Source organism: Megalopta genalis, unplaced genomic scaffold (genome assembly GCF_051020955.1).
Source record: "Megalopta genalis isolate 19385.01 unplaced genomic scaffold, iyMegGena1_principal scaffold0043, whole genome shotgun sequence".
Taxonomy (NCBI): Eukaryota; Metazoa; Arthropoda; class Insecta; order Hymenoptera; family Halictidae; genus Megalopta; species Megalopta genalis.
Window position 1 is genome coordinate 330,525 of NW_027476112.1, and position 15,339 is coordinate 345,863.

Genomic DNA, 15,339 nt, shown 5'->3' on the forward strand with positions numbered 1-15,339 from the left:
TATTTGAAGCTAAACCATTTGTATCGCATGGATTCGAAGATAAGACTCCTACTTCGCATTGATTTGATTCTAAATCATGTGTTTCGCATTCATTTGAAGCTAACTCTTTTGTTTCGCATGCAGTTGAAGCTAAATCATGTATATCACAAGTATTTGAAGCTAAACCATTTGTTTCGCATGGATTCGTAGATTATACTTCTACTTCGCATTGACTTTAATCTAAATCATGTGTTTCGCATGGATTTGAAGCTAACTCGTTTGTTTCGAATGCAGTTGAAGCTGAATCATGTATATCACAAGTATTTCAAGCTAAACCATTTGTTTCGCATGGATTCGAATATAACCCTTCTAATTCGCATTGATTTGAAGCTAAATCATGTGTTTCGCATGGATTTGAAGCTAACTCGTTTGTTTCGCATGCTGTTGAAGCTAAATCAAGTATATCACAAGTATTTGAAGCTATATCATACGTTTCGCATGGATTCCAAGATAACCCTTCTAATTCGCATTGATTTGAAGCTAAATCATGTATTTCGCATGGATTTGAAGCTAACTCATTTGTTTCGCATGCTGTTGTAGCTAAATCATGTATATCACAAGTATTTGAAGCTAAACCATTTGTTTCGCATGGATTCGAAAATAAGCCTCCTACTTCGCATTGATTTGAAGCTAAATCATGTGTTTCGCATAGATTCGAAGCTAACTCGTTTGTTCCGCATGCTGTTGAATCTAAATAATGTATGTCACAAGTATTTGAAGCTAAACCATTTGTTTCGCTTGGATTCAAAGATAAGCCTTCTACTTCGCATTGATTAGATGCTAAATCATGTGTTTCGCATGGATTTGAAGCTAACTCGTTTGTTTCGCCTGCATTTGAAGCTAAATCATGTATATCACAAATATTTGAAGCTAAACCATTTGTTTCGCATGGATTCGAATATAAGCCTTCTACTTCGCATTGATTTGAAGCTAAATCATGTGTTTCGCATGGATTTGAAACTAACTCGTTTGTTTCGCATGCTGTTGAATCTAAATCATGTATATCACAAGTATTTGAAGCTAAACCATTTGCTTCGCTTGGATTCGAAGATCAGCCCTCTACTTCGCATTGATTAGATGCTAAATCATGTGTTTCGCACGGATTTGAAGCTAACTCGTTTGTTTCGCATGCTGTTGAATCTAAATCATGTATATCACAAGTATTTGAAGCTAAACCATTTGTTTCGCTTGGATTCGAAGATAAGCCTCCTACTTCGCATTGATTAGATGCTAAATCATGTGTTTCGCATGGATTTGAAGCTAACTCGTTTGTTTCGCATGCTGTTGAAGCTAAATCAAGTGTATCACAAGTATTTGAAGCTAAACCATTTGCTTCGCATGGATTCGAAGATAAGCCTCCAACTTCGGATTGATTTGAAGCAAAATTATGTGTTCCGCTGGGATTTGAAGATAACTCGTTTGTTTCGCATGCTGTTGAATCAAAATCATATATATCACAAGTATTTGAAGCTAAACCATTTGTTTCGCTTGGATTCAAAGATAAGCCTTCTACTTCGCATTGATTAGATGCTAAATCATGTGTTTCGCATGGATTTGAAGCTAACTCGTTTGTTTCGCCTGCATTTGAAGCTAAATCATGTATATCACAAATAGTTGAAGCTAAACCATTTGTTTCGTAGGGATTCGAATATAAGCCTTCTACTTCGCATTGATTTGAAGCTAAATCATGTGTTTCGCATGGATTTGAAGCTAACTCGTTTGTTTCGCATGCTGTTGAATCTAAATCATGTATATCACAAGTATTTGAAGCTAAACCATTTGTTTCGCTTGGATTCGAAGATAAGCCTTCTACTTCGCATTCATTAGATGCTAAATCATGTGTTTCGCACGGATTTGAAGCTAGCTCGTTTGTTTCGCATGCTGTTGAAGCTAAATCAAGTATGTCACAAGTATTTGAAGCTAAACCATTTGTTTCGCATGGATTCGAAGATCAGCCATCTACTTCGCATTGATTTGATTCTAAATCATGTGTTTCGCATTCATTTGAATCTAACTCGTTTGTTTCGCATGTCTTTGAAGCTAAATCATGTATATCACAAGTATTTGAAGCTAAACCATTTGTTTCGCATGGATTCGAAGATAAGTCTCCTACTTCGCATTGATTTGAAGCTAAATCATGTGTTTCGCATGGATTTGAAGCTAACTCGTTTGTATAGCTTGCTTTTGAATGTAAATCATGTATATGACAAGTATTTGAAGCTAAACCATTTGATTCGCACGGATTTGAAGCCAAGCCTTCTACTTCGCATTGATTTGATTCTAAATCATGTGTTTCGCATTCATTTGAAGCTAACTCGTTTGTTTCGCATGCAGTTGAAGCTAAATCATGTATATCACAAGTATTTGAAGCAAAACCATTTGCTTCGCATATATTCGTAGATTATACTTCTACTTCGCATTGACTTTAATCTAAATCATGTGTTTCGCATGGATTTGAAGCTAACTCGTTTGTTTCGAATGGAGTTGAATCTAAATCATGTATATCACAAGTATTTGAAGCTAAACCATTTGTTTCGCATGGATTCGAAAATAAGCCTCCTACTTCGCATTGATTTGAAGCTAAAACATGTGTTTCGCATAGATTCGAAGCTAACTCGTTTGTTCCGCATGCTGTTGAATCTAAATAATGTATGTCACAAGTATTTGAAGCTAAACCATTTGTTTCGCTTGGATTCGAAGATAAGCTTTCTACTTCGCATTGATTAGATGCTAAATCATGTGTTTCGCATGGATTTGAAGCTAACTCGTATGTTTCGCATGGATTTGAAGCGAACTCGTTTGTTTCGAATGCAGTTAAAGCTGAATCATGTATATCACAAGTATTTGAAGCTAAACCATTTGTTTCGCATGGATTCGAAGATAAGCCTCCTACTTCGTATTGATTTGAAGCTAAATCATGTGTTCGCATGGATTTGAAAATAACTCGTTTGTTTCGCATGCTGTTGAATCTAAATCATGTATATCACAAGTATTTGAAGCTAAACAATTTGCTTCGCTTGGATTCGAAGATCAGCCCTCTACTTCGCATTGATTAGATGCTAAATCATGTGTTTCGCACGGATTTGAAGCTAACTCGTTTGTTTCGCATGCTGTTGAATCTAAATCATGTATATCACAAGTATTTGAAGCTAAACCATTTGTTTCGCTTGGATTCGAAGATAAGCCTTCTACTTCGCATTGATTAGATGCTAAATCATGTGTTTCGCATGGACTTGAAGCTAACTCGTTTGTTTCGCATGCTGTTGAAGCTAAATCAAGTGTATCACAAGTATTTGAAGCTAAACCATTTGCTTCGCATGGATTCGAAGATAAGCCTCCAACTTCGGATTGATTTGAAGCTAAATTATGTGTTCCGCTGGGATTTGAAGATAACTCGTTTGTGTCGCATGCTGTTGAATCAAAATCATATATATCACAAGTCTTTGAAGCTAAACCATTTGTTTCGCTTGGATTCAAAGGTAAGCCTTCTACTTCGCATTGATTTGATTCTAAATCATGTGTTTCGCATTCATTTGAATCTAACTCGTTTGTTTCGCATGCCTTTGAAGCTAAATCATGTATATCACAAGTATTTGAAGCTAAACCATTTGTTTCGCATGGATTCGAAGATAAGTCTCCTACTTCGCATTGATTTGAAGCTAAATCATGTGTTTCGCATGGATTTGAAGCTAACTCGTTTGTTTCGCATGCTGTTGAATCTAAATAATGTATGTCACAAGTATTTGAAGCTAAACCATTTGTTTCGCTTGGATTTGAAGATAAACCTTCTACTTCGCATTGATTAGATGCTAAATCATGTGTTTCGCATGGATTTGATGCTAACTCGTATGTTTCGCATGCTGTTGAAGCTAAATCAAGTGTATCACAAGTATTTGAATCTAAACCATTTGCTTCGCATGGATTCGAAGCTAACCCTTCTAATTCGCATTGATTTGAAGCTAAATCATGTATTTCGCATGGATTTGAAGCTAACTCATTTGTTTCGCATGCTGTTGAATCTAAATCATGTATATCACAAGTATTTGAAGCTAAACCATTTGTTTCGCATGGATTCGAAAATAAGCCTCCTACTTCGCATTGATTTGAAGCTAAAACATGTGTTTCGCATAGATTCGAAGCTAACTCGTTTGTTCCGCATGCTGTTGAATCTAAATAATGTATGTCACAAGTATTTGAAGCTAAACCATTTGTTTCGCTTGGATTCGAAGATAAGCTTTCTACTTCGCATTGATTAGATGCTAAATCATGTGTTTCGCATGGATTTGAAGCTAACTCGTATGTTTCGCATGGATTTGAAGCTAACTCGTTTGTTTCGAATGCAGTTAAAGCTGAATCATGTATATCACAAGTATTTGAAGCTAAACCATTTGTTTCGCATGGATTCGAAGATAAGCCTCCTACTTCGCATTGATATGAAGCTAAATCATGTGTTCGCATGGATTTGAAGATAACTCGTTTGTTTCGCATGCTGTTGAATCTAAATCATGTATATCACAAGTATTTGAAGCTAAACAATTTGCTTCGCTTGGATTCGAAGATCAGCCCTCTACTTCGCATTGATTAGATGCTAAATCATGTGTTTCGCACGGATTTGAAGCTAACTCGTTTGTTTCGCATGCTGTTGAATCTAAATCATGTATATCACAAGTATTTGAAGCTAAACCATTTGTTTCGCTTGGATTCGAAGATAAGCCTTCTACTTCGCATTGATTAGATGCTAAATCATGTGTTTCGCATGGATTTGAAGCTAACTCGTTTGTTTCGCATGCTGTTGAAGCTAAATCAAGTGTATCACAAGTATTTGAAGCTAAACCATTTGCTTCGCATGGATTCGAAGATAAGCCTCCAACTTCGGATTGATTTGAAGCTAAATTATGTGTTCCGCTGGGATTTGAAGATAACTCGTTTGTGTCGCATGCTGTTGAATCAAAATCATATATATCACAAGTCTTTGAAGCTAAACCATTTGTTTCGCTTGGATTCAAAGGTAAGCCTTCTACTTCGCATTGATTTGATTCTAAATCATGTGTTTCGCATTCATTTGAATCTAACTCGTTTGTTTCGCATGCCTTTGAAGCTAAATCATGTATATCACAAGTATTTGAAGCTAAACCATTTGTTTCGCATGGATTCGAAGATAAGTCTCCTACTTCGCATTGCTTTGAAGCTAAATCATGTGTTTCGCATGGATTTGAAGCTAACTCGTTTGTTTCGCATGCTGTTGAATCTAAATAATGTATGTCACAAGTATTTGAAGCTAAACCATTTGTTTCGCTTGGATTTGAAGATAAACCTTCTACTTCGCATTGATTAGATGCTAAATCATGTGTTTCGCATGGATTTGATGCTAACTCGTATGTTTCGCATGCTGTTGAAGCTAAATCAAGTGTATCAGAAGTATTTGAATCTAAACCATTTGCTTCGCATGGATTCGAAGCTAACCCTTCTAATTCGTATTGATTTGAAGCTAAATCATGTGTTTCGCATGGATTTGAAGCTAACTCGTTTGTTTCGCATGCTGTTGAAGCTAAATTATGTATATCACAAGTATTTGAAACTAAACCATTTGTTTCGCATGGATTCGAAGCTAACCCTTCTAATTCGCATTGATTTGAAGCTAAATCATGTGTTTCGCATGGATTTGAAGCTAACTCGTTTGTTTCGCATGCAGTTGAAGCTGAATCGTGTATATCACAAGTATTTGAATCTAAACCATTTGTATCGCATGGATTCGAAGATAAGACTCCTACTTCGCATTGGTTTGAAGCTAAATCATGTGTTTCACATGAATTTGAAGCTAACTCGTTTGTATAGCTTGCTTTTGAATGTAAATCATGTATATGACAAGTATTTGAAGCTAAACCATTTGATTCGCACGGATTTGAAGCCAAGCCTTCTACTTCGCATTGATTTGAGGCTCAATCATATGTTTCGCATGGATTTAAAGCTAACTCGTTTGTTTCGCATGCTGTTGAAGCTAACTCAAGTGTATCACAAGTATTTGAAGCTAAACCATTTGCTTCGCATGGATTCGAAGATCAGCCTTCTACTTCGCATTGATTTGAAGCAAAACCATGTGTTTCGCATGGATTTGAAGCTAACTCGTTTGTTTCGCATGCTGTTGAATCTAAATCATGTATATCACAAGTATTTGAAGCTAAACCATTTGTTTCGCATGGATTCGAAAATAAGCCTCCTACTTCGCATTGATTTGAAGCTAAATCATGTGTTTCGCATAGATTCGAAGCTAACTCGTTTGTTCCGCATGCTGTTGAATCTAAATAATGTATGTCACAAGTATTGGAAGCTAAACCATTTGTTTCGCTTGGATTCGAAGATAAGCCTCCTACTTCGCATTGATTAGATGCTAAATCATGTGTTTCGCATGGATTTGAAGCTAACTCGTATGTTTCGCATGGATTTGAAGCTAACTCGTTTGTTTCGCATGCAGTTGAAGCTAAATCATGTATATCACAAGTATTTGAAGCTAAACCATTTGTTTCGCATGGATTCGTAGATTATACTTCTACTTCGCATTGACTTTAATCTAAATCATGTGTTTCGCATGGATTTGAAGCTAACTCGTTTGTTTCGAATGCAGTTGAAGCTGAATCATGTATATCACAAGTATTTGAAGCTAAACCATTTGTTTCGCATGGATTCGAAGATAAGCCTCCTACTTCGCATTGATTTGAAGCTAAATCATGTGTTCGCATGGATTTGAAGCTAACTCATTTGTTTCGCATGCTGTTGAAGCTAAATCATGTATATCACAAGTATTTGAAGCTAAACCATTTGTTTCGCATGGATTCGAAAATAAGCCTCCTACTTCGCATTGATTTGAAGCTAAATCATGTGTTTCGCATAGATTCGAAGCTAACTCGTTTGTTCCGCATGCTGTTGAATCTAAATAATGTATGTCACAAGTATTTGAAGCTAAACCATTTGTTTCGCTTGGATTCGAAGATAAGCCTCCTACTTCGCATTGATTAGATGCTAAATCATGTGTTTCGCATGGATTTGAAGCTAACTCGTTTGTTTCGCCTGCATTTGAAGCTAAATCATGTATATCACAAATAGTTGAAGCTAAACCATTTGTTTCGCAGGGATTCGAATATAAGCCTTCTACTTCGCATTGATTTGAAGCTAAATCATGTGTTCCGCTTGGATTTTAAGCTAACCCGTTTGTTTCGCTTGCTGATGAAGCTAAATCAAGTGTATCACAAGTATTTGAAGCTAAACCATTTGCTTCGCCTGGATTCGAAGATCAGCCTTCTACTTCGCATTGATTAGATGCTAAATCATGTGTTTCGCATGGATTCGAAGATCAGCCTTCTACTTCGCATTGATTAGATGCTAAATCATGTGTTTCGCACGGATTTGAAGCTAACTCTATTGTTTCGAATGCAGTTGAAGCTGAATCATGTATATCACAAGTATTTGAAGCTAAACCATTTGCTTCGCTTGGATTCGAAGATCAGCCCTCTACTTCTCATTGATTAGATGCTAAATCATGTGTTTCGCACGGATTTGAAGCTAACTTGGTTGTTTAGCATGCCTTTGAAGCTAAATCATGTATATCACAAGTATTTGAAGCTAAACCATTTGTTTCGCATGGATTCGAAGCTAACCCTTCTAATTCGCATTGATTTGAAGCTAAATCATGTGTTTCGCATGGATTTGAAGCTAACTCGTTTGTTTCGCATGCTGTTGAAGCTAAATCATGTATATCACAAGTATTTGAAGCTATATCATACGTTTCGCATGGATTCCAAGATAACCCTTCTACTTCGAATTGATTCGAAGCTAAATCATGTGTTTCGCATGGATTTGAAGCTAACTCGTTTGTTTCGCATGCTGTTGAAGCTAAATCATGTATATCACAAGTATTTGAAGCTAAACCATTTGTTTCGCATGGATTCGAAGATAAGCCTCCTACTTCGCATTGATTTGAAGCTAAATCATGTGTTCGCATGGATTTGAAGATAACTCGTCTGTTTCGCATGCTGTTGAATCTAAATCATGTATATCACAAGTATATGTAGCTAAACCATTTGTTTCGCTTGGATTCAAAGATAAGCCTTCTACTTCGCATTGATTAGATGCTAAATCATGTGTTTCGCATTCATTTGAATCTAACTCGTTTGTTTCGCATGCAGTTGAAGCTAAATCATGTATATCACAAGTATTTGAAGCTAAACCATTTGTTTCGCATGGATTCGTAGATTATACTTCTACTTCGCATTGACTTTAATCTAAATCATGTGTTTCGAATGGATTTGAAGCTAACTCGTTTGTTTCGAATGCAGTTGAAGCTGAATCATGTATATCACAAGTATTTCAAGCTAAACCATTTGTTTCGCATGGATTCGAATATAACCCTTCTAATTCGCATTGATTTGAAGCTAAATCATGTGTTTCGCATGGATTTGAAGCTAACTCGTTTGTTTCGCATGCTGTTGAAGCTAAATCAAGTATATCACAAGTATTTGAAGCTATATCATACGTTTCGCATGGATTCCAAGATAACCCTTCTAATTCGCATTGATTTGAAGCTAAATCATGTATTTCGCATGGATTTGAAGCTAACTCATTTGTTTCGCATGCTGTTGAAGCTAAATCATGTATATCACAAGTATTTGAAGCTAAACCATTTGTTTCGCATGGATTCGAAAATAAGCCTCCTACTTCGCATTGATTTGAAGCTAAATCATGTGTTTCGCATAGATTCGAAGCTAACTCGTTTGTTCCGCATGCTGTTGAATCTAAATAATGTATGTCACAAGTATTTGAAGCTAAACCATTTGTTTCGCTTGGATTCGAAGATAAGCCTTCTACTTCGCATTGATTAAATGCTAAATCATGTGTTTCGCACGGATTTGAAGCTAGCTCGTTTGTTTCGCATGCAGTTGAAGCTAAATCAAGTATGTCACAAGTATTTGAAGCTAAACCATTTGTTTCGCATGGATTCGAAGATCAGCCTTCTACTTCGCATTGATTTGATTCTAAATCATGTGTTTCGCATTCATTTGAATCTAACTCGTTTGTTTCGCATGCAGTTGAAGCTAAATCATGTATATCACAAGTATTTGAAGCTAAACCATTTGTTTCGCATGTATTCGAAGATTATACTTCTACTTCGCATTGACTTTAATCTAAATCATGTGTTTCGAATGGATTTGAAGCTAACTCGTTTGTTTCGAATGCAGTTGAAGCTGAATCATGTATATCACAAGTATTTCAAGCTAAACCATTTGTTTCGCATGGATTCGAATATAACCCTTCTAAATCGCATTGATTTGAAGCTAAATCATGTGTTTCGCATGGATTTGAAGCTAACTCGTTTGTTTCGCATGCTGTTGAAGCTAAATCAAGTATATCACAAGTATTTGAAGCTATATCATACGTTTCGCATGGATTCCAAGATAACCCTTCTAATTCGCATTGATTTGAAGCTAAATCATGTATTTCGCATGGATTTGAAGCTAACTCATTTGTTTCGCATGCTGTTGAAGCTAAATCATGTATATCACAAGTATTTGAAGCTAAACCATTTGTTTCGCATGGATTCGAAAATAAGCCTCCTACTTCGCATTGATTTGAAGCTAAATCATGTGTTTCGCATAGATTCGAAGCTAACTCGTTTGTTCCGCATGCTGTTGAATCTAAATAATGTATGTCACAAGTATTTGAAGCTAAACCATTTGTTTCGCTTGGATTCGAAGATAAGCCTTCTACTTCGCATTGATTAGATGCTAAATCATGTGTTTCGCATGGATTTGAAGCTAACTCGTATGTTTCGCATGGATTTGAAGCTAACTCGTTTGTTTCGCATGCTGTTGAATCTAAATCATGTATATCACAAGTATTTGAAGCTAAACCATTTGCTTCGCTTGGATTCGAAGATCAGCCCTCTACTTCGCATTGATTAGATGCTAAATCATGTGTTTCGCATGGATTTGAAGCTAACTCGTTTGTTTCGCCTGCATTTGAAGCTAAATCATGTATATCACAAATATTTGAAGCTAAACCATTTGTTTCGCATGGATTCGAATATAAGCCTTCTACTTCGCATTGATTTGAAGCTAAATCATGTGTTTCGCATGGATTTGAAACTAACTCGTTTGTTTCGCATGCTGTTGAATCTAAATCATGTATATCACAAGTATTTGAAGCTAAACCATTTGCTTCGCTTGGATTCGAAGATCAGCCCTCTACTTCGCATTGATTAGATGCTAAATCATGTGTTTCGCACGGATTTGAAGCTAACTCGTTTGTTTCGCATGCTGTTGAATCTAAATCATGTATATCACAAGTATTTGAAGCTAAACCATTTGTTTCGCTTGGATTCGAAGATAAGCCTTCTACTTCGCATTGATTAGATGCTAAATCATGTGTTTCGCACGGATTTGAAGCTAACTCGTTTGTTTCGCATGCTGTTGAATCTAAATAATGTATATCACAAGTATTTGAAGCTAAACCATTTGTTTCGCTTGGATTCGAAGATAAGCCTTCTACTTCGCATTGATTTGAAGCTAAATCATGTGTTCGCATGGATTTGAAGATAACTCGTTTGTTTCGCATGCTGTTGAAGCTAAGTCAAGTGTATCACAAGTATTTGAAGCTAAACCATTTGCTTCACATGGATTCGAAGATCAGCCTTCTACTTCGCATTGATTAGATGCTAAATCATGTGTTTCGCACGGATATGAAGCTAACTCGTTTGTTTAGCATGCTGTTGAAGCTAAATCATGTATATCAGAAGTATTTGAAGCTAAACCATTTGTTTCGCATGGATTCGAAAATAAGCCTCCTACTTCGCATTGATTTGAAGCTAAATCATGTGTTTCGCATAGATTCGAAGCTAACTCGTTTGTTCCGCATGCTGTTGAATCTAAATAATGTATGTCACAAGTATTTGAAGCTAAACCATTTGTTTCGCTTGGATTCGAAGATAAGCCTTCTACTTCGCATTGATTAGATGCTAAATCATGTGTTTCGCATGGATTTGAAGCTAACTCGTTTGTTTCGCATGGTGTTGAAGCTAAATCAAGTGTATCACAAGAATTTGAAGCTAAACCATTTGCTTCGCTTGGATTCGAAGATAAGCCTCCAACTTCGGATTGATTTGAATCTAAATTATGTGTTCCGCTTGGATTTTAAGCTAACCCGTTTGTTTCGCTTGCTGATGAAGCTAAATCAAGTGTATCACAAGTATTTGAAGCTAAACCATTTGCTTCGCCTGGATTCGAAGATCAGTCTTCTACTTCGCATTGATTAGATGCTAAATCATGTGTTTCGCATGGATTCGAAGATCAGCCTTCTACTTCGCATTGATTAGATGCTTAATCATGTGTTTCGCACGGATTTGAAGCTAACTCGTTTGTTTCGAATGCAGTTGAAGCTGAATCATGTATACCACAAGTATTTGAAGCTAAACCATTTGCTTCGCTTGGATTCGAAGATCAGCCCTCTACTTCTCATTGATTAGATGCTAAATCACGTGTTTCGCACGAATTTGAAGCTAACTTGGTTGTTTCGCATGCCTTTGAAGCTAAATCATGTATATCACAAGTATTTCAAGCTAAACCATTTGTTTCGCATGGATTCGAATATAACCCTTCTACTTCGCATTGATTAGATGCTAAATCATGTGTTTCGCACGGATTTGAAGCTAACTCGTTTGTTTCGCATGCTGTTGAAGCTAACTCAAGTGTATCACAAGTATTTGAAGCTAAACCATTTGCTTCGCATGGATTCGAAGATCAGCCTTCTACTTCGCATTGATTTGAAGCAAAACCATGTGTTTCGCATGGATTTGAAGCTAACTCGTTTGTTTCGCATGCTGTTGAATCTAAATCATGTATATCACAAGTATTTGAAGCTAAACCATTTGTTTCGCATGGATTCGAAAATAAGCCTCCTACTTCGCATTGATTTGAAGCTAAATCATGTGTTTCGCATAGATTCGAAGCTAACTCGTTTGTTCCGCATGCTGTTGAATCTAAATAATGTATGTCACAAGTATTGGAAGCTAAACCATTTGTTTCGCTTGGATTCGAAGATAAGCCTCCTACTTCGCATTGATTAGATGCTAAATCATGTGTTTCGCATGGATTTGAAGCTAACTCGTATGTTTCGCATGGATTTGAAGCTAACTCGTTTGTTTCGCATGCAGTTGAAGCTAAATCATGTATATCACAAGTATTTGAAGCTAAACCATTTGTTTCGCATGGATTCGTAGATTATACTTCTACTTCGCATTGACTTTAATCTAAATCATGTGTTTCGCATGGATTTGAAGCTAACTCGTTTGTTTCGAATGCAGTTGAAGCTGAATCATGTATATCACAAGTATTTGAAGCTAAACCATTTGTTTCGCATGGATTCGAAGATAAGCCTCCTACTTCGCATTGATTTGAAGCTAAATCATGTGTTCGCATGGATTTGAAGCTAACTCATTTGTTTCGCATGCTGTTGAAGCTAAATCATGTATATCACAAGTATTTGAAGCTAAACCATTTGTTTCGCATGGATTCGAAAATAAGCCTCCTACTTCGCATTGATTTGAAGCTAAATCATGTGTTTCGCATAGATTCGAAGCTAACTCGTTTGTTCCGCATGCTGTTGAATCTAAATAATGTATGTCACAAGTATTTGAAGCTAAACCATTTGTTTCGCTTGGATTCGAAGATAAGCCTCCTACTTCGCATTGATTAGATGCTAAATCATGTGTTTCGCATGGATTTGAAGCTAACTCGTTTGTTTCGCCTGCATTTGAAGCTAAATCATGTATATCACAAATAGTTGAAGCTAAACCATTTGTTTCGCAGGGATTCGAATATAAGCCTTCTACTTCGCATTGATTTGAAGCTAAATCATGTGTTCCGCTTGGATTTTAAGCTAACCCGTTTGTTTCGCTTGCTGATGAAGCTAAATCAAGTGTATCACAAGTATTTGAAGCTAAACCATTTGCTTCGCCTGGATTCGAAGATCAGCCTTCTACTTCGCATTGATTAGATGCTAAATCATGTGTTTCGCATGGATTCGAAGATCAGCCTTCTACTTCGCATTGATTAGATGCTAAATCATGTGTTTCGCACGGATTTGAAGCTAACTCTATTGTTTCGAATGCAGTTGAAGCTGAATCATGTATATCACAAGTATTTGAAGCTAAACCATTTGCTTCGCTTGGATTCGAAGATCAGCCCTCTACTTCTCATTGATTAGATGCTAAATCATGTGTTTCGCACGGATTTGAAGCTAACTTGGTTGTTTAGCATGCCTTTGAAGCTAAATCATGTATATCACAAGTATTTGAAGCTAAACCATTTGTTTCGCATGGATTCGAAGCTAACCCTTCTAATTCGCATTGATTTGAAGCTAAATCATGTGTTTCGCATGGATTTGAAGCTAACTCGTTTGTTTCGCATGCTGTTGAAGCTAAATCATGTATATCACAAGTATTTGAAGCTATATCATACGTTTCGCATGGATTCCAAGATAACCCTTCTAATTCGAATTGATTCGAAGCTAAATCATGTGTTTCGCATGGATTTGAAGCTAACTCGTTTGTTTCGCATGCTGTTGAAGCTAAATCATGTATATCACAAGTATTTGAAGCTAAACCATTTGTTTCGCATGGATTCGAAGATAAGCCTCCTACTTCGCATTGATTTGAAGCTAAATCATGTGTTCGCATGGATTTGAAGATAACTCGTCTGTTTCGCATGCTGTTGAATCTAAATCATGTATATCACAAGTATATGTAGCTAAACCATTTGTTTCGCTTGGATTCAAAGATAAGCCTTCTACTTCGCATTGATTAGATGCTAAATCATGTGTTTCGCATTCATTTGAATCTAACTCGTTTGTTTCGCATGCAGTTGAAGCTAAATCATGTATATCACAAGTATTTGAAGCTAAACCATTTGTTTCGCATGGATTCGTAGATTATACTTCTACTTCGCATTGACTTTAATCTAAATCATGTGTTTCGAATGGATTTGAAGCTAACTCGTTTGTTTCGAATGCAGTTGAAGCTGAATCATGTATATCACAAGTATTTCAAGCTAAACCATTTGTTTCGCATGGATTCGAATATAACCCTTCTAATTCGCATTGATTTGAAGCTAAATCATGTGTTTCGCATGGATTTGAAGCTAACTCGTTTGTTTCGCATGCTGTTGAAGCTAAATCAAGTATATCACAAGTATTTGAAGCTATATCATACGTTTCGCATGGATTCCAAGATAACCCTTCTAATTCGCATTGATTTGAAGCTAAATCATGTATTTCGCATGGATTTGAAGCTAACTCATTTGTTTCGCATACTGTTGAAGCTAAATCATGTATATCACAAGTATTTGAAGCTAAACCATTTGTTTCGCATGGATTCGAAAATAAGCCTCCTACTTCGCATTGATTTGAAGCTAAATCATGTGTTTCGCATAGATTCGAAGCTAACTCGTTTGTTCCGCATGCTGTTGAATCTAAATAATGTATGTCACAAGTATTTGAAGCTAAACCATTTGTTTCGCTTGGATTCGAAGATAAGCCTTCTACTTCGCATTGATTAAATGCTAAATCATGTGTTTCGCACGGATTTGAAGCTAGCTCGTTCGTTTCGCATGCAGTTGAAGCTAAATCAAGTATGTCACAAGTATTTGAAGCTAAACCATTTGTTTCGCATGGATTCGAAGATCAGCCTTCTACTTCGCATTGATTTGATTCTAAATCATGTGTTTCGCATTCATTTGAATCTAACTCGTTTGTTTCGCATGCAGTTGAAGCTAAATCATGTATATCACAAGTATTTGAAGCTAAACCATTTGTTTCGCATGTATTCGAAGATTATACTTCTACTTCGCATTGACTTTAATCTAAATCATGTGTTTCGAATGGATTTGAAGCTAACTCGTTTGTTTCGAATGCAGTTGAAGCTGAATCATGTATATCACAAGTATTTCAAGCTAAACCATTTGTTTCGCATGGATTCGAATATAACCCTTCTAATTCGCATTGATTTGAAGCTAAATCATGTGTTTCGCATGGATTTGAAGCTAACTCGTTTGTTTCGCATGCTGTTGAAGCTAAATCAAGTATATCACAAGTATTTGAAGCTATATCATACGTTTCGCATGGATTCCAAGATAACCCTTCTAATTCGCATTGATTTGAAGCTAAATCATGTATTTCGCATGGATTTGAAGCTAACTCATTTGTTTCGCATGCTGTTGAAGCTAAATCATGTATATCACAAGTATTTGAAGCTAAACC